Here is a 21,093-nt window from a genome sequence, read left to right as displayed (position 1 = left end):
GCTGAGTAAATGAAACCCCAAACCGGCAGCAGGCTGGTGGCTGGAACCCTAGACAAGGATTCCAGGCGCTGCTCAGCCCGCTGCTGGTCTGGGGTTCTGACCACCAACTCCTGCCAGCTAGGATCCCGGCCGCCAACCCCCCCTCAGCCCGCTACCAGCCTGGGATTCTGCCCACCCAGGCTGGCAGGAGGCAGAGTGGGGCTGGCGGCTGAGCTCCTGACTGGCAAGGGGCCGGCAGCCGGAACCCTGGAGTAGCAGTAGGCTGAGTGCTGCTGGCACCCCAGACTGGCAGCAGACTGAGCCACTCAACCCCCCACTGGCCCTGCTCAGCCCGCCACCAGCCCACTCAGCCCGCTGCCGGCTGAGTGAATGGAACCCCAGGCTGACAGCAGGTTGAGTGGTTCAGCTGGCCTGCTCAGCCCACTGCCAGCCTGGGGTTCCTTGGGGTCCCCAGGCCAGCAGCAGGTGCTGAGTGGGGCCGATGGCTGGTATCCCAGCTGGCAATAAGGCAGCAGCCGGAACCCCAGAGCAGTGATGGGCTGAGCCGCTCATCCTGCTGCTGCATACCATCAAAAATCAGCTCACCTGCCACCTTTGACACGTGTGCCGTAGGTTGCCAACCCCTGCTTTATACACTAGTAAGGAGATGAGCATATTACAGTTGTTGGAGGGCTCTTATCAGGAGTAACAGGCTATAGGAAAGTCAATCAACATTTTTTGTTTCTCTGATGAAAACTGGCCCACTCCCTGCCTCAAACCAAACCTGTCACTAATAATTGTCAACAACTTAATTTTCTGTTTTTAGCTAAGATATTGATTTTTTTTAAAAAAAAATATTGAAATTGGATTCAGGATTGTTAGCAAGAGTTTTTGGCAAACAAAGTTGTTAAATGACAATCTAAATGGCAACACAGTACTGCTTTCATGCTTGGCTCAACCCCAAAGCTGCAGTAGAGGAGGAGATAGGTGGAAAACTGCAGATCCCAAAATCCACCTCTTGGGTGCAGAGTGGCAACAGCAGCAGCAAACCCTCAGGTCCAATCACATGCCAATGGGCACCACCACCAGCCTTATGGACCATGGTGAAGTTAGCACAGCATCTGATCTCAGGACAGGGCACCCATGGAGCCACAGCAGCTCATCCTGCCCTGTGCAAGTCCCCCCTGATGAGATGGATCGCTGGCAGCTGCCAGCCTGGGGGAGAGGCGCTCCCCAGCTAGGGTGGCCAGATCCAGATGTCCTGATTTTATAGGGCCAGTCCCGATATTTGGGGCTTTTGTGTTCAAACCAGTTTTGAAGATTTCAATAACTCGATCCTGGGATAGGGGTTGTTATAAAATTGGATGGGTGGGGTTCTGTGGCCTGCCTTGTGCAGGAGGCGGACAATTACCCCCACCTAGAGTGACCAGACAGAAAGTGTGTAAAATCAGGACAGGGATGGGTGGGGGTGGGGGTGGGGTAAAAGGAGCCTTTATAAGAAAAAGACCCCAAAATTGGGAGTGTCCCTATAAAATAGGGATATCTGCTCACCCTACCCCAAATCCCTATCCTAATTTTTCACACATCTGGCTAACCCCAGCCAAACCCTGTGTGACATTCCAATTCTGGCTGCCTGCCCAGGAAGTGAGTTACTTTCACTTTCATTCCTCAGCAAGCAGCCAGCCAGGCTCCCCTCTCCCCCAGCACTTCACCCAACCTAGCCCTGACGGAGGGGAGAGAGGAGAGAGAGAGGGGTGCTCCTGGGGAGGAGGGAGAAAGGAGGGGGTGCTCCGTGGGGCAGGGGGGAGAAGAATGGATGTTATGGGAGACAACAAAGGATACTAGTTCCAGAACCACAGCCTCACCTGACCTCAGCCGAGGGGAAAGAGTCACACTCACAGGTGAGCTCCTTTCCCAACCCCCACCCCCGCCCCTTCCCAGAGACCCCAGCAGCCAATCCCATTCCTCTGACTGTGCTGCATTCGGCTCTCTCTAGGACCCAGCAGCCCTGCTTCTACACTGTCTGGGCTGCCTGGAGAGTGGTGCCCTCAGGGAGAGTGAGGCCCTACGCGGCTGCCTATTCTGCCTATGCCTAAGGACGGCCCTGGGTGCTGAGTGATTTGGCTCTGATCCAGCAAAGCACTTAACTTAAAGCACCCGAGTTATCCCATGAAAGCCTCACATGTGTTTTAGTGCTTTGCTGAATCAGGGTCAAAGTGAGGGCCCCATGGAATCAGGGATTTAAGGCATCGCAGCACCATACACACTGCTATGGAGGCCAGGGGTAGACTCAGAGTCAGAAGGGATTACAAGGGTCATCTGGTCTAACCCCTGACAAGATGCAGAATTCATTGTGTCTGAACCATCCAAGACTGATGGCTGCCCAGCCTCCTTTTGAAAACCTCCAGTGAAAGAGCTTCCACAGTTTCCTGAGGCATCTGTTCCATGTTCTACTCGGTTTACAGTTAGGAAGTTTTTCCTCAGATTTAATCTACATCTGCTATGCTGTAGTTTGAACCTGCCTCTTGTCCTGCACTCTGTGGTGAAAGAGAACAATTTTTCTCTGCCTTTTTTATGGCAGCCTTTCAAGTATCTGAAGACCACTATCATATCCCCTCTTAATCTCCTCTTTTCCAAAGCGAACTTACCCAGTTCCTTCAGCCTTTGCTCACATGGCTTGTGTTCCATCCCTCTGATCATCTTTGTCACTCTTCTTTGGATCCTTTCCAGTTTCTCTGCATCCTTTCTATACATTGGTGACCGAAGTTGGACACGGTACTCCAGCTGAGGCCTAACCAGAGCTGAGTAGAGTAGCAAATTGCATTGGCATTTTTTTTTTTTTTTTTGGTAACAGCATCCATTGCTGACTCATGTTGCAGTTGTGATGCACCACAACTCCCAGATCCTTCTTGGCAGTGCTGATGCCAAGCCAGCTTCCCCCCATTCTGTATTTGTGCATTTGGTTTTTCTTCCCTAAATGTAGCACCTTACATTTGTCTTTGCTGAATTACATGTTGTCTATAGTCCAGTTCTCCAATTTATCAAGATCCCTCTGAATTTTAGCTCTATCCTCCACAGTGTTAGCAACCCCCACCCCAGCTTTGTGTTATCTGCAAACTTGATTAGTATGCTCTCTATACCTACATCTAGGGCATTAATAATGATGTTAAACAACACTGGGCCCAGAACAGATCCCCGTGGAACCCCACTTGAGACCTCCAGCCAATCTGATATCATACTCTGTGGTTGTTTAACCAATTATGTATCCATCAATTAATGGTAGTTCTATCAAGCCCACATTTCTCCAGTTTACTTATCAGAATATCATATGGGACTGTGCAAAAAGCCTTGCTGAAGTGCTGGTATATTATGTCCACTGCATTCCCCCATCCACCAAGCCAGTTAACGGCAGTCTGCAGGGAATGGTTGGGAAGGGTTCAAAAGCAGCTGAGAATGTGACCCTGTTTGGGATTAATGAGCTTAGTCCCTGAGAGATGTACACGAGTCAGGTGCTTTTATTACCACTATTTATATTACAACTAGGCCGTGAGGCCTCAGCTAAAATCCAGGCCCCATTGTACTCGGTGCTATGCATACACTTAAGGCTCAATCTCAAGTCCATTGAAAGCAATGGGAGGCTTCCCACTGACTTCAGCTCAAACTGCTAGTGCCAGCATCTGCTGAGATCACCACCTGGCAAGCTGGCTGGTATTGTCTCATTGGTTCTTTGTGCACCGCATCTGTCTGTATCCAGCTGTTGTCTGATCTCACACAGAGTGTCAGCTCCATGGGGCAGGGACCATCTCTGTCCTGTGTTTGTACAGCACCTGGCACAGTGGGGTCTGGTCTGTGCCTGAGCTTCTGGGGCTACTGCAGTACAACTTACCCTCTCAAGCAACAAGCCAGAAAGGAGTTACCTCCTTACACAGATGGGGAACTGAGTCTCAGGGGGAGTGAGTGACTGGCCAGGATCTGTGGCAGCTGCTGCCAGAACAGAAGCTAGCTGTCCTGCACCTTAGTCCAGTGCCCGAGCCTCAGGATCACCCTCTTGCCCTGCTTGTGGTGGAAGTTTGTCAGGGAACTTACCGAAAACAAAAGGTCATGTGACCTGCAAACTTAACAGGCACCAACAGCTGTAACTGTTCGATTAATGGGTGTACATTAAACATGGCATAGTTGTGACTACATCATGCCCTGCTTCACCTCGTGGGGGACCGTGCTGAAGTACTGGCAGCTCCCACCCAAAGCAGCTGGGATCAAGCTGGCTTGTTTACACACACACACACACACACACACACACACACACACACACCCCTACCTACTGCTAGGTCATCATATTGCAATGAACAGGCTAATTTGTAGGTGTGCTTGCATATGCCTCTGCCCTGTTTGTCATATGCCTCATTACTAACAGCAAGCAGAGAGTCTCCTTCAGTTCAAGCAGAGGGGCCTGTGCTTTGGGAACTAGAGCTCTATTTCTGATGGCCCCATGAAATTCTGAGTTACCATTGTATGTACCACAATGACAATCAAGAAGTGCCAGGGCTCAGGAGTTGAGCCTGCCCTTCCTGGCGCAGGGTGATGTTTGAGTTACTAAATGCTGCAGCAGAAGGTAGCCATGACTCCACAGCAGCCCCTTCACTCAGCATCATCATCTCTTGCTGAAGCTCAGAAGAAGTGAGACCCTGCTTTGCCCCCTGAGCTGCCTCAGTCCTGAACTACCCTGGGTCACTGTACCCTCCTGAGACCAGTAACAGCCACAGCCCATGGGTCACTCCACCCTTCAGAGATTAACAAGAGCCACAGCCTGTGGGTCACTTCACCCTCCAGAGAGCTGAGAGAGCCGCAGCCCCTGGATCACTACACCCTAAAGAGATTTAAGAAAGCCACAGCCCGTGGGTCACTGCACCCTCTGGAGATCAGTGAGAACCACAGCCCGTGGGTCACTGCAGGCTACAGATATCAGTTAGAGCTGCAATCAGTGGTTCACTGCACCTTCCAGAGATCAGTGAGAGCCACAGCATGTGGATCACTGCGCTCTCCAGAGATCAGCAAGAGCCGCAGCCCATGGGTCACTGCACCCTCCAGAAAGCTGCCACAACCGCAGCCCATAAGTCACTGCATCCTCCAGAGATCAGTGAGAGCTACAGCACATGAGTCACTGCACCCTCCAGATATTAACAAGAGGTGCAGACTGTGGGTCGCTGCACCTTCCAGAGAGCAGCCAGAGCCACAGCGCGTGAGTCACTGAACCCTCCAAAGAGCTGTGAGAGCCGCAGCCTAACGGACAATGCACCCTCCAGAGAGCAGCCAGAGCTGCAGCCTATGACTCACCGCACCCTCCAGAGATCAGCGAGAAACACAGCTTGTTGTTCATTGCACCCTCCAGAGAACAGCGAGAGCCATAGCCTATGTGTTACTGCATCCTCCAGAGAGCTGAGAGGGCCGCAGCCTGGAGATCACTGCACCCTCCAGAGAGCTGCAAGAGCCGCAGCCTGTGGGTCACGGCACCCTCCAGAGATCTGAGAGAGCCTCAGCCCATGGGTCACTGCACCACCTGGAGATCAGTGACAGTCACTGCACCCTCCAGAGATCGAGAGCTGTAGTGCAAGGGTCACTGAATCCTCCAGAGGCTAGAGAGACCCGCCTCCCTCCCACCTAGTCTATCGTTAGGAAGCTCACTTTTCAAGCAGCCCCACGGAGAGGAGCATAAATATAAATATATCGATGAACAGTCAAGTTTGGAGCAAGCCCCGGGCTTGTTTCAGAGTGAAGCGAGTAAGAGCGCCACTTGCACTTCCCCAACTCACCCTCCTTGAGGCGCTCCAGAGCCCAGGCAACCCCCATCCAGCAGCAGCGGGATGCAGACAGGGAGGTCAGGGGACCTGTCCTGGAGTACCTTTGCTTTGGGATAAGCAGTTCTGCCCTCCCACCTGGGGGATGATCTGGAACATCAGCTCACCTCTTCATAGTTCCTCCAGCCCCAAACCCTGTGGAAGTCACTGTGCCTGCTGCTGGGATGCAGCCACCTCTCATGTGGAAGGACAGCAGCCAGGAAACACAGCATTGTTGGCTAAAAGGGAGGAAGGGTTGGCCAAGGATACCAGTGGCACCAATTAGGGGGAGCACACACTCCTCCTCCCCCACCCCACATACATTTGCACTTGCTCAAAGCTGCATAGGCTCCAGAGCTGGGGGGGGCCAGGGCCCAACCTCTTTGAAGCAGTGGCCCCATGTTAAAGGAGCACGGCTCCCTTGGAGCAGACAGGAACATGCTCCAGCTGTATGGGGTGGCCAGGCCAAATGGCATCATGGCCTGGCACATGGGAGCCTGGTCCTGAGTCTGCCAAGAACTTGACTCCAGGCTGCACTGGCTCATGTGCTGGGTGGGTAAGGGGAGGAGACTCCCCAGCCAAGGGTGACCCAGTGTCCCTATGGTGGGGAGGGGGGACGAGATGAGCAAGGACTGGAACAGGGTCCCTGTCAGGGGGGAAAGGGGAAGGGGACTGGAATTTGTTGTACCACCCACACCCCCGCCCTCCCCAGACATTGGCACCACTGAGGAGAGGAACTCCTACAAAGCTGTCATGGAAACTGCACAAGAGCAATCTAGTAAATTCTGCTCTGAACCCCTCCCCCCAACACACACACACACACACACACACACACACACACACACACACACACACACACACACACACACAATTGGCATGAGACTCGATTAATCGGCCAAAGAAGGATAGAGGGCTGAGCCAGTCCCAGCAGGGCTCAGATCTGGGCTCCCAAGGGAAACGAGGTAAATCACTAATCATCCCCTTGTAGCACTGTATTCAGAGGTGCTGTATCCTGCTGGGCAGTGTCCCTGCCCCCCACACAGGGCCTGAGCATGCTGCTGCCTGACCATCACTCCCAAAGTCTTTCCAGCAAGAGGCCAGTTATTGAGCATGGACTCTTATATGGAACCCAGCCCCTGCGTGCCACCAGGTCTCATACATCTGTGCAGGGCAGTGCTCTGCTTTCCCAGGTACTTGCCAGCTAGGAGAGGCCACAGGAGTGCTTTGCTGAAGGACACCCCTCCAGCGCTTTCAACAACAACAGACACAAGCCTGCAGCTGACATTGAACCATGGTGCCAGAAGCGTGACATCCACAACGTATGTCACGTGATTCCCTCCACCTCCACACTAGCGCTGCAAATACCCCAGCAATTCACCCACTGAAACTCTCTCATAATCACTCAAGGGCTTGGAATAGCAAGGAATCATATCGCTCACCGCTGCAGTGCAGCCACCTCTGGGTCAGAACATGAAAACTGGTCAATGCCACACAGCAACGCTACACAACAGGTTCAAAGAGCTGAAAGGACGGCCCTCCCCATGGTTAAGGCAGTGATGTGTATCCCACAAGAGTTCGGTTCAGTGCCTGGATTTGCTATAGGCTCCCGATGTGACCCTGGGCAGATCCCTTAATCTATCTGGGCCCCATCTGTAAAATGGGGATAATACTTCCCACTACATTGTATGTGTTGCAGAACAGGGACTGCCTTTTGCTATGTGCAGTGCAGGTGCTAATCTGAGCAGGGCTGTAAGAAGTGGGCACGCTGGCCTTTGAGTTGCAGTGGGTAGAGCTTTAGGTAACGGCAGGGACAGTTTCTTATCTCTGTTGACTGTAGGCATCTAATTGTGATGTATATGTGTAATTTTGATGTGCATGTGTCTATATTACCTCCTGGGTGGCCCTTAGAGAACAAGCCGGGCCTAGTCCTGTATAAATCGGAGAACACAGCCATGAAATGACACCTTGCCCCCCATGATCCAGCTAGCTGAATTCCACACTAGGAATGGGATTATTATTCTGCACAAAATCATACACATTCAGCCCTCGGAACCTGCCTCTCACCGAGAGCATTTGCAGGTCCAATGCCGTTACAGCAGCGAGCCCTGGGAATGTGAAAGAAACAAAACACGATAAAAGTCACCCATGCTTCACAAGTGCCCATTTCTTTACAGTGCTTTTCCTCCCCCTAAAATGCGACATCGTACAGGGGAGGGAGATTATCCATTGAGATTTGGAGTTTTAAAAGAACCTAAGGGAGTCAAATGCCCAAACCCCGTTGATTTTCAATAGAAGCTGGATGCCTAACTTTGAAAACGCCAGCCCCAATTCTTTTATAGCCACTATTGTCTGCCAAGGTGATTCATGAATTCTGCACAGACCTTGTCCTAAAACTACTATTTTCTGAGACCCTGTGTGGGCGTAGATTGGCATGGAGCCAGTAAAGGTCCCTTCAGCTCAGAGTGCAGAACTTGCAATAGCAGGCTCAGGGCAGCCTGTTTGCTTGGAAGGTCAGGGAGAGAAATCAGTCCTCTGTCTTGGAAGAGTGAAAGAAAGAAGCACATTGCCACTTTCTGGGCTAAAGTCTCTCCCTAAAGTTCCCTCTTCACTTCCAGCGGGTACATCAACTCATCTAGATCAGTGTTTCTCAACCTGGGGAGGCATGACCCCCAGAGGGGTTGCAGGATGAGTGGGGGTGGCGTCACAAGTGCAGGGCTGGTGTTATGGGGTGACAAGCAGAGTGACTGCCAGGGCCCCATGCCACAGGGGGTCCAAGCTGTCATTTGCTTCAGCCCCAAGCAGCAGGGCTCAGGTCTCAGACTCCAGACGGGTACAGCAGTCAGGAAAGACTGAGAAAGCACTGACCTAGTCTGTTCTGTAGGACACTGATTATGAAATAATAGCCTGAAACCTGGACCTAGGGTAAGTTTACTGAAGCCAGAGCAGTGATTTCCCTACACCCCCCCTGAATTTCCCCAACACTCCCCCCCCCCAGTTTTGTGAGCTAGTTACATACCAATTCAGTGACTGTTTGGAAATCTTAATTTAAACTGAAACATTAATACACACTTTAAAAGCTTATACAGTGTATGATAAAATATGTGTATCTGAAAAAGTAGAATAGATTTGGAAAGTATGAACATAGACTAGCTTCCTTGCTTCCTTATATAGCTGTTTTTTATGATGCCAGTGCATTCATTTCAGTGATGTTGGCCAACCTAATAATTTCAAATGATGATTTGTAAGCAAAGTCTAAATGAGCTCTCCCTGACAACTAGTGATGAGCTGGGGCTGCGGGGAAAGGCTTCAGGGCCAGATTATATTTACATTCACACCTAATCTACCTAGGTATCCAGCAAACAAAGCTGTGTTGTCCAAGTGATAGATTTTGACTGGGGTTGGGTTACAAACCACTTGAATGTGGGGGGAATGGGGATGAAATGTTGTTCTTATTATATGAGTAAAGGACAGTAGAACTGTAGCCTATGATGATTCGAAGACATCAAGAGAGAGGGTGGGGATCTGTCCCTCTCCACTGTTTAAAGACAGAGCTGATTAGGCTCGATAGATAGTCTTTTGTTCTGTTAAGTGACCACTGCAGTTTAAATCACTGACAATCAGGTCTAAGTGCTTAATCCTGTTGTGGGGACAGTGTTCCTGTGGGTACAGTGTTTTTGTGTAAGAGACAACCCAGACTGCACTAGCAGCGAGTGAGGTTCCCACACTGAGAGCTCAGCTGAAATCACTGAGAGCTGGTGGAACCTCAAGAGACCAACTCGCAGAGGTCACAGTGGCAGGTGGCAGCCGAAAGTGACTGTGCAGGGCCATTGGCAACAGAGTGGTGGAGTGAAAGGTGGCACAACAAACAGACATGGCCAGAGTGAACAGTGAGCAGCTGGAGGAACAAGCAAAGTGCCTTCTTGTCCCCCACCTGGAAGGTGTACTCACGTGAAAGCACCTCTGAACTCTGAGTCTCCACTGACCAAGGACAACACTGGTGAGTGGAGTGCAGTGGAGGGAAAAGTGAGGGGCATGTTAAATAAACATTTGTTTGTTGGATTATATTTTAGTCACTTTGCTCCAGAATGCTAGATTTGTGACTGGGAATGGAAACTTATATAAATATGTTTCCTAGTAGGCCAAGATTTTTAAAATGCATTATTTGCCAAGGTTGTTGTCTCACATTGTTGCTATCTTGGGAGGTCATTATATTGGGGAGTTTCTGTACTAAATATTTTTATTATTATAATTAATTTTTACATAAGAATGGTCATACTGGGTCAGAGCAATGGTCCATAGAGCCCAGTACCCTGTCTTACAACAATGGCCAATGCCAGGTGCTTCAGAGGGAATGAACAGAACAGGTAATCATCAAGTGACCATCCCCTGTTGCCCATTCCCAGCTTCTAGCAAACAGGTTAGGGATACTCAGAGCATGTATTGCATCCCTCCCCATCCTGGCTAATAGCCACAGATGGACCTGTTCTCCAGGAATTTATTTAGTTCTTTTTATAATCCTGCTATAGTTTTGGTCTTCACAGCATCCCCTGGCAAAGAGTTCCCTGGGTTGACTTTATATTGTGTGAAGAAGTACTTCCTTTTGTTTTTTTAAAACCTGCTGCCTATTAATTTCATTGGGTGATTGCTAGTTCTTCTGTTATGTGAAGGATTAAATAAAATTTCCTTATTCACTTTCTTCGCACCAGTCAAGATTTTGTAGACCTCTATCATATCCCCATTAGTCATCTCTTTTCTAAGCTGAAAATTCCCAGTCATTTTAATCTCTCCTCCTGTTTCATACCCCTGATCATTTTAGTTGCCCATCTCTGTACCTTTTCCAATTCCAATATATATTTTTTAGAATGGGTGACCAGATCTGCATACAGTATTCAAGGTGTACATGTACCATGGATTTATATAGATGCAATATGATATTTTCTGTCTTATCTATCCCTTTCTTAATGATTCCCAACATTCTGTTTGCTTTTGTGACTGCTGCTGCACATTGAGTGGATGTTTTCAGAGAACTATCCACAATGACTCCAAGATCTCTTTTATGAGTGTTAACAGCTAATTCAGATGCCATCATTTTGTATGTATAGTTGAGATTGCTTTCCCATGTGCATTACTTTGCATTTATCAACATTGAATTTAATTTGCCATTTTGTTGCCCAGTCACCCAGTTTTGTGAGATCCCTTTGTAGCTCTTCGCAGTCTGCCTGGGACTTAACTATCTTGAATAGTTTTGTATCATCTGCAAATTTTGCCATCTCACTGTTTACCCATTTTTCCAGATGAATATGTTGAACAGTACTGGTCCTAATACTGACCCCTCAAGGATACCACTATTTATCTCTCTCCATTCTGAAAACTGATAATTTATTCCTACTCTTTGTTTCCCATCTTTTAACTAGTTACTGATCCATGAGAGGACTGCCCTCTTATCCCATGATGGCTTACTTTTCAAAAGTCAATTTAAATTAAATACATTTTTTAAATTTTTTTTTTAAGAAATCTAGATCTGTTATGTGTTTTGGTGTAACCTGCATTTTCCTTATGTTAAATTTGCATAATCCTAACAAAACATTTACTTTATTCATATCTCTTTTATATATCTCATTGGACCTGACGCCCCCCCCCTGTAAATTCGAACACCCCCACTAATTTCAATTCCTGGGGAAACCACTGAGCCAGAGGCAGTGCTCAGGCCTAAGGAAAGTAAATCAGACTTAACTTGATGAAAGCCATAATCCATAAGCATAATTACATTTGGGTCCAGACTCTCATGTCGTCTCCCCTTGCCAGAACTGGCAGTTGGGAAAAGTTGATGCTGCACACCTTGGGGATAACAACTTACACTCCACCAGCTGTGGGGTGACCATTCCCCCTTTCCAGCCATCATGCATGAAGGTCAGGGATATCCTACGATGGCCAGGGAGTGGCACTAGAGGATGAAGGGAAGGCCCAATCTGTAGGAGATAACCCTTCTTGCACAGGTCATTACTAGAAGCAGACATGATTTCTTTCCCCCTCCTTTGATCCTCTGCTTTGCAGAACTGTCATTCCTGCCCCTGAGTTCAAACTCACCTTCTAAAGCCTGTTTCTTCACCCTTGTTAATGTCTATTCACACAAACAGGCCATGGAGACTAGCCCACACAAGAAAAGAGGGCTGAGTCTTAACTCTTCTCCTTCCTTTCTCATGTCTGGCGCCTTAGCGCTATGCTGCTGAACAGTCTTCACGCTGCATTTATCACCCACCTTGCTTGTTGCCATCACTGCTGCATGTGAGCAGACAGCAGCACCTGGCTGCGTTGTTGGGGAGCAGCACGCCTACCTGTAGACCAGGCCAAGGGGTCAATTCTCAAACCCCAGCTGGACAGTCTTGTCTTCTGATGCTGCCTGAAGGGGATTGCCATCTGGAGATGTTAACATGAGGGAAAGAGCAGGAGGTGCAGGGGGGTGTCCTGGGCAGGGTTCTGTCTCTGCAGGAATTGTTGCTTAGCAAACAACGTTTGCTGCTTTTGCTGCATGCCTGTGGGCACAGTCAGCATCTATGATGTCCTTAGAGCCCAGCCTAGTACAGGACAATGGAGCATCTGAAATGAGGTCAGTACTGAAGGGGCTATCCCGGGGTTTTCCCCATGCCCACTGCATTAGGAGACGAGCTGTCATTTGCCTGTCTAGATGCACCCATCCCACCCTTCCCCCCACAACCGGATTCAATAAAGCTGCTGCTTCTTTGAGTCTCAGGGATTATTCTAGGCTCTCGACCACCTGAGACACAGCAGCACCTAACTCATGGCTTTAGCCAGCATCCTGTGGAGTGTTTGATTAAATATCTAACATCATTGCATCCGTATTAAAGGTCCCTGTCAGCTCATGGACACCACAAACACTTCATAAGATTTAGGGACCTGCACCTTTTTGAGCTCCTTCCCTTTGCTGCCCTCAGGTGGCAGATGGCGGGATGAAATCTGGCCCTATGTGGGTGTGGAGCCAGCTTAGGGAACGGCTGCAGTGGGGCAGCTCTGGCAATCCCTAGCTGGCAGACAGTTCGGGGGACACATGCCAGCTGGCCCCTAGGCTGCTCTAAATTCCACCAAAGCCAAGGCTGGCACAGAACCAGGCAGAGAAGCAGGGAGCCATAAGCAGCTCCCCCGTCTTCAAAGAAGGGAGCACTGGCCCAGCAGAATTGGTGTCTGTACAGTTCTAGGCATTCTGCGCTACATCCACGCAAGGTGCTCAGATGATATAGGATCCCCAAACACTCTGGGTTGCAACAGCTCAGCATGCAATGTTTGCCATTGCCTCCCCAGTCCATCCTGCTGTCTCTTTCCCGTGCACAGCTTTCCTGCTATCAGTCCTACACAGCCAGAGAAATGGGCTGCTAAACATGCCCTTTACATTACCTGTCCATAGCTTGTCCCTGATGGCAATGCAATGCCCACTGAGGCAAGGAACCTGACTTCCTGGTTGCCTGTATTCCACACACACACCCTGGTTATTTAACAGCACGTTGCTGTTGGCAATGAAAGACTGACTGTGACAAAGACAAATGTGTTGTGATTAAGTGATGCATACTTCTTCAGGTGACTGCTGCCTAGTAGCATTTTCTCAGCACCAAGGGTCCAGACCAGCCAAAGGGTGCTTGGTCTGGTCCATTTGTTTCCAGAGCACCCCCATGGCTGGCAAGGCCTTGTGCATTCCTACGTGCTCCCCAGTCCAACAAAAGGTCCCATCGTAATCCACGCGTCTCCTCTCTCCCACTGGCTTGTAAATCACACTCCTGTATTCTTAACTTCTGGCTTACTAAACACTCTTCTAGCTTGCATCTTCCTGGGATGTTTGCAAGTTAGAAGGCTTTTCGCCATCACCTCCCTTGCCTCTCTCTGCATTCTCTGGCCCGTGCTATGCAGGAGGTCAGGCTAGATGAGCTAATGGTCCTTTCAGGCCTTAAACATCTCTGAATCAATTGTTTCTCTTTCCTTTTTAACTCCTGCCTCTTCCTCTTTTCTGCGTTCATCCCTTTCCCTTTCTTTCTCCTGCTTTCAAAAGCACAAGGAGTTCCCTTTATACCTGCCTTGACATTTTTTGATTTATCTCCCGCATCTGTCTAGGGTACCAAACGATTCTCTTTAACACACACAAATGTTCTCCATCCCTCTCTCCTTTGTTAAAACAAGGCAGAGGAGCTTCTGCCAGCACAATTAATCACATTAAAAACCAATCTCTGGGCCTTGCATTAATCAAGTGAAGAATATGAGGCAGTAAGTTTAGCACACTCTAGTCATTGTCAGAGCTTTGCTCAGTGGCTAGGGGGCTGTACAATCAGGGTTTACCTCTCCCCAAGCTGAAAGTCTCCATTGGGCCTGGAATGGTCTCTTCCCCGAGACTTTTGGCACAGTCAGAAGTAAACATAATCCAGCATTTTGACATAAAAAGCCCTTCAGTCAAAGGGGACAGGAGGAAAAAGCACTGAATATTAAAACCAAAGCCAGTGGCTATTAAACATCACTTCATACCTTGGCTAGTAAGCTAGAGTGAATCAGAAAAAGCAGCAAGAGCTTATTAGCTGCTAGTGTAATGATCTCATCTTCTGTTGGCCACAGGCCTGTAAAGAGGATCTTAGCACTGACGGTGCGAATAGCATCTGTTCCAAGCTCTCCAAAGCCTCCAATTTCTAGTCCTGCTCAGAACCCAAAATCAGGGTTCAACTAAATCAGAAGTCCCAGGTCACTGGCAGCCAAATTGCTTAGGTTGATTGCTGACGATGTCACACTGCTAGCCAACCAGAAGGCAAATGGCCCCATCTTTCAGTGCTGGCCATCACCCAGGCTATGAATTGGAGGGTTTCTACTGGCCAAGGAGGATCCACGCATCCTGTCACAGCTGTTAAAAGCTTGATTCAAGAAGCCATTTCCAATGCATAACAACAACTTCACTGAAGTTACTGATTAACAAACAAGACAATAAACCCTGCTTTTATCTGCCAATAGTTGTCGCTCATTAGAAGCTGTTATAGCTTGGGTTAAACCTAGCTTAAGCTGTCTTTCATTAAGTGTAAAAATTAACTGAGGTCTTTTGTGGAACAGGATAGTTGATACCGTAAAAGCCACCTCCCAAAGCACAAGCCCATATCCAGGCTTGAGTAGAAACTGAATCATGTGACCAAAGCAGTTTTCCTGGAGGCTAATATACCAAATGCAGGGGCCTGGGCCTGGATTGGTGGAGCTGTCCATGTGTGAGAGAGAGAGAGAGAAGCAGAAGAAACCCAAGGACACAGCTAAGAGAAAAAAAGCTAAGAGAGAGCTTTTGGGCCAAGTTCTGCCTAGAAAGGGGCTTGGAACTGTGAGGAAAACTGTCTCCAGTTGTCTGATTCCTCCTGTGTTCAAGGAAACAGGGCATTGTACAGTCCTCTGTAAATAAACAGGATTGCATCAAAGATATAGCTGACTCCATCGTCAATTTCTCTTTCTAATGGAAACAACCAGCTAAACCTTGAAAACTGGCTAACTCTAACTCTTGGGTGAAAAAAGGGTCAGTTACTAACAACATTTGCTAACTGCTATACTATATTCTGTATTAACTTATGGGACAACCACCATTGTGAATGTGAAACCTGGGATTGGACCTGAACCCTCTACAGCTAAACCCATCACTTCTCAAATTGAGAGCTGTAACAAATCCATAGCCTCTAGGGATCAGGGTGTAGTCTGACATGCTCTGCCCAGAGGATCATAATAGCACAGATCCCCAAATGAAGCAGCATATCTGACACTGCATAGAAAATACAGCCTTATGATTTGGGCCCTACCAAATACATGGTCCATTTTCGTCAATTTAATGGTCATAGGATTTTTAAAATTGTGAATTTCATGATTTAGCTATTTACATCTCAGATTTCAAGGTGTTGTAATTGTAGGGATCCTGACCCAAAAAGGAGTTGTGGGGGCAGGCGTTGCGGTACTGCTACCCTTACTTCTGCACTGCTGTTGGCAGGGGCGCTGCCTTCAGAGCTGGGAAGCTGGAGTGTGGAGGCTGCTGGCTGGGAGCCCAGTTCTGAAGGCAGATCCGCCACCAGCGGCAGTGCAGAAGTACAGAGAGCATGATATGGTATTGCCACCCTTACTTCTGTGCTGCTGCCTGCAGCACTGGGCCCTCTGTCAGCAGCTGCCACTCTCTGGTCACCCTTTTATGGCAGCAGTGCAGAACTAAGAGTGGCAACACCATGACCTCCCCTAAAATAACCTTGTGACCCCTCTGAATCTCCTTTTTGGTTCAGGACCCCCAATTTGAGAAATGCTGGTGAAATCTGGTCTTTTGTGTGCTTTTATCCAATACTATACAGATTTCACAGGGGGAGACCAGATTTCACAGTCTGTGACACATTTTTCGTAGCCGTGAATTTGGTAGGGCCCTACTTATGATTCATGCTAACTTGTGGCAGTGACCAGCTGACATTCAAGCAGCTAGGATTCCTCCCCCTTGGGCTGAACATAAATAACCTATTTGAAAAACAATAGCATAGATCCCAAGTGGAGTGACATAGTTCCTTATAAGGCAAAGCCTTATGATTCACATCAACTTGTTCCGGTAAAAGAAAGAAAACCACATGCTTAATTTTTGTAGCTCCTTGGAGAAATCATCAGCTTGTGCATAAAACATGAACAGTCTAATCCTTGAGCTAAAAAGATTTTAGCCCAGGAAGGGCATGTGGCTTCTGCATTATTTCACCTGATTTATTTTTAATTTTTAGCCCAAATGCTTAATTCTAAAAGGACATAACCTAGAATTGACAGTCTTATGAGCTCAGCACTAGGCCCTTAACATCCCATCCGGATGTGGAGGTGTAGGGAGGGAGGAGCATTCCTGCCTTTGCTGTCATTACAAGGTGCTTTACCAGTACAAATGAAGAATCAGTCCCAGAACAGCAGCAATGCACCAGTTTTTGTAACAATACCACCATAAAATCAGCACCAGCCACCAGAATACGGACTAGATTGTGAATGCATTTCAAGATCACATTCTAGGAGTTAGAACATTATGGGCTGCATGTTCTCAAGAACAAAAAGGAACATTTTCCAGCAATCCATAGACCCATTTGGGCCACCTAATTGTCATTAGCATTCTTCAGAAAGCACCAGCAAAGGCTAATGCTACAGAGATCCCTCATGCCTGTTTACATTGTTCTTTAGGATGGCTGCACAGCTCTGGCTGCTTTATGCTTCCACATCTAGCACCAGGCCTACGCCGTCTCTCTGATTCACCCGGTCAAGGAAGGACCTGACACAAGCATCATGTCTCTGCAGGGAGGAGGCAAAACCAAGTGCATGTGCTTTAAGGACACTAAGCAAAACAGAAAGCTGGAACTGAGCAGGGAGCATTAGGAATTCGTTTTGGAGTGTGTGAATATAACCAGTGCTGGTCTGGACAAAGAGTTACACTTCTGACAGATCCCCTCCCTCTTACTGCTGTCTTGCATTTCCCATGGGCATGCTGTCCCTATAACATGTTGAACTCTATTGCTACGCTATGCATCTATAGCACCAAGTGGAGAACGGCCCTATTTATGGGAATACAGACAGCTGGGTCAGATTATCTTTGCCATTCAAGCATCTGAAGTACACAACACACCAGTGACACCTTCATCACTAACGTGCATTGGGGTAGATCTACTATACAAAAGTATATCCTGTAATGGCAAGTTTTCAACTTAGTGTCACATGGGAGAACCGTTGTATAATTATAAGAATATATACCTTTTAAATACAGTCAAAGAAGTGTAGTCAAGATACTTATTATGGGATCTTTGAGCTATTATGCCATCACCTTTAAGCCCACAGAGGTTGGATCAGCTTCACATTAGGCACTGTGGAGTGGTGCAACTGAAGGACATCACAGAATTTGGGTTGTTTTGGTTAGGTCATGTCACTAAAGAGGAGGCCCATGGCTTGTTTGGCAAATCAAATAGCAAGGAGTCTGCTGGACGTGGGATCCCTGGTCATGGTCCAGGAACCAATGGCATTGCATCCCTGAGGATTTTGATAGCCCTTTTAAAGATTTGTGAGCTGCAAAGGTTGCCCAAAGTGGTCAGGCATCTGTGAATAATGATTGCCCAGCCTATCAGCAGTTGTATGCACCCTCCAGTTGCCATGACCAATCTGAACACCAAGTAAGCAACAACAGAGCTCAGCTAAGTCTCATGAGTCTTAGCTGTTTTTCTGAAGACGTGTACAACATCAAATCTGCCCACCCCATCCAGTCACCAAGAGCTCAGCAGAAATAGACATTCAAGCAATTAAACAAGCCTTGGGTTCTTCACAAGGAGCATTTCTTCATGAAGATCAAGATAATTTATCACCATACCAAAATGCAACTAGAACTACAGTGCCACCCCAGTGAATTGCATAGTCAAGAGGCAGCGTAAGCCCTGTTGCAGATTGCTGACATCTCCAAGGATGGCATACATGACTCAGACAGGAACACAAGCAGGGTTAGAAACCAGGACAAGCAGCATAAACTTATGACTTTATTGCAGGGACTAATGACTGCCCAGCGCAACAAAAATAACCCTACTCACAGGATCACCGGCTTGGAACTCTCTGCTTTATTTATCTGTATCACAAGAGGAGGTGGGGCAGGATGCACAGCCTAAACAGAAAAAAGGGGTGCTGCGTGGCTCCACCCCACAATACTCTGGGCTACCCAGGTAACCCTATCATTACCAGTTTACAACAGTTCCTGCTGTAGCTATTGCTAAGACACAAGCAGTGAACACACAACATGGTACACATGGTGGGGAGATGTCTGTCAGCCATTGAAAATGCCTTCAGTGGCTGAATCAGACAAAGCTTTGAGCGTTTCATGCAGAGAACAGCTTGACGAGGCACTTCTGTGCCAGATCCCTCCATTATGTGCCATTTCAGTAGAGGCTCATCCCAGGCCAACTGCTATTTCCATGACTACTCATTTCAGCAGAGGAGAGCAGGCCAACAGCTGTTTCCAGATCAGTCCCTGATTTGCCATGATGTCTATCACACCAGGCACTGATGAAGAAAATCAAGCTGGCATTTGAAAATCCTGCTGGCATTTGACAAAAGACAGACAACCATTTCAGCCTATAATTAGGAGAGTTGAGATTCATGTCTGAGGGCAGAATAATCCCTGGGCTGAGCCACCATTTGAGGTTGCCTACCCTCATTTTCTAGTCAATACAGCATTAATGCAGGGAATATTATAGGTTTAGCAGGTAGTAATTCCTACTGTTAAGACTGCAGGATGCAAGTGTTTCATGGGGAGAACAGCATTAAGAAGAACTTTTCTCCCATTCCAAAATGGGGGGGGACCTCTGGGGCTGGAGCCTTTGGACCCAGTGAATAGGATGTTAAGCCATATTTCCAATGAGGTGGGTTCATGCAGGACACAGCAAGTCTGGGAACAGAGAGATGGGCAAGGTAATTTAACTAATACCTTTCAAATGCTTCTTTGTCTTGCATCTTTGAAGCTCTGAGCTTCAGACCCTGGACTAAGCTGGAGTTTCAATTCCATCATTTTTCTTTGCTGATAGTAGTGTTATTCCCATAAATGAAGGAGCCAGTATTTGAGTGGCATTTCCTGCTTAGTTCCCTTTCTTTCCTAACAAGCTCAAGTTACCTTGTACTGACCCTACCCCTACAAGTTGGTCTTTGAATTTAGTGACAAAACCATAAGTTACAGAAGGTGCCTTCAATTACCATCACCCTAAGCTAAATAACTGGGGCAGAAGATTCCCTTTGTTACCTCACACCACTTGAGTCATCCCTAAAACCTCACTCCAAGGCTGGCTTTGGACAGAAATGAAGTAGGAGGGCTGAACTTAGCTGAGTTCCATGAGTAAATGCAGGAGTGGTCTAATTTTCCTTGTTGTGAGGCTCATGGGCTGGGACAGGAGCCACTGTAAGTTGCCAACCCAAAGCCTCAAACTGCTCTCAACAGCAGCAGCCTTTTGACAGTGTTACCCAGTTGGGAGCCTTAGCTCAAGCAGCTCATACCTTTAGCACTAAATGGCCCCAGTGTCCCAGCCATGGCCCCAGAGAAAGTTGTTACCTTAGCAACATACTGGAAATGACATGTAAGTGGCTCCATCAAGCCAGCTGCACATGCTGCTGTCTGACATTGTGACTGCATGAGAGCAGTATGGCTTCTGAGGTAACCATGCCACTGCAGGGCCAGGTGCTGTCAGAGCAGCTTGTGAGGATGGGCCCAGGGAAAAGGAGAGGGCAGTTCAGAGTATATTTGGGGAACTCACTTTATGGGAGCTGGGCTAGTCTCCCCCTCAGGGCCAAACCCTTATGGATAATGGAAGCCAGGTTAGATCTGCCCATTTTATCAATGCCAAAAATTAGCCTGATATTCACACTCCATGCACTTGTCTCAGCCAATAGCACAAGGGTCCAATGACTTAGAAGCCTTTTCCCATAGAACCTCTTCCCCTCCCTAGAGGAGCCCAAGAAGATATAAGGACTAGCTGGAGGACTCCTCACAGAGGTGGTGCATGGGAACATTACATGTAGTTTCCATACCTGAAAAGTGAAAAGGTCTGGGGACAGACTAGGCATCATTACCCACCCCCAAAAAGAGTCACTTAATTAGATCACAGCTAGAATCAGTTGCAGCAGCCCTTAAAATTGTCTCAGCCATGTCTGCTATCTTCCATCAAGCACCGTTAAGTTCCTATTATTGGTGACATCTCAGCCAATCAACCAAGGTCTGACCGCGATCCTAAAATCCAAAGCCTGCTGGAGACATTCCATGTTCAGGATGAACATAGTCTCATTTAGTGGAGAGGGCCAGAGGGTGTTGCTGTGCCCAGAAGATGCATCATTACATGAACTGGACCTAGCATGCATTAGTAACCCAGCAATTTCTACACCGCACTCCCCACAGGGAGAGAATCAGCAGAACCATGACTGAAAGTGCCACCTAGTGCAGCATCCTCACTTCAGGTGGTGTGGGAGAGCCAATGGATTTCTGCTGCCCCCTCATCTGACCAAAAATATTCAGTCTTGATTTTCCACTGCCCCAGGACTACAGATGGCTGGTGGTATGAACAGTGTAAGTACATGGGGCTTTTCTTCCCTGAGCAGATTACAGCTGACATCACGAAGTGTCCCGTGTGATATTAACTGTCTTAGACAGACTACACCTTACCTGTGAAACTGCTGTGCTATCACCCAAGAACATCAGCATCTCTTCACACCTCATGGGGACTAGGAGTCTAGGTCAATAGACAACTGAGAT

This window comes from Gopherus evgoodei, chromosome 10, assembly GCF_007399415.2.
Source record: "Gopherus evgoodei ecotype Sinaloan lineage chromosome 10, rGopEvg1_v1.p, whole genome shotgun sequence".
In the NCBI taxonomy this organism is placed as follows: Eukaryota; Metazoa; Chordata; order Testudines; family Testudinidae; genus Gopherus; species Gopherus evgoodei.
Note: the sequence above shows the minus strand (reverse complement) of the source record.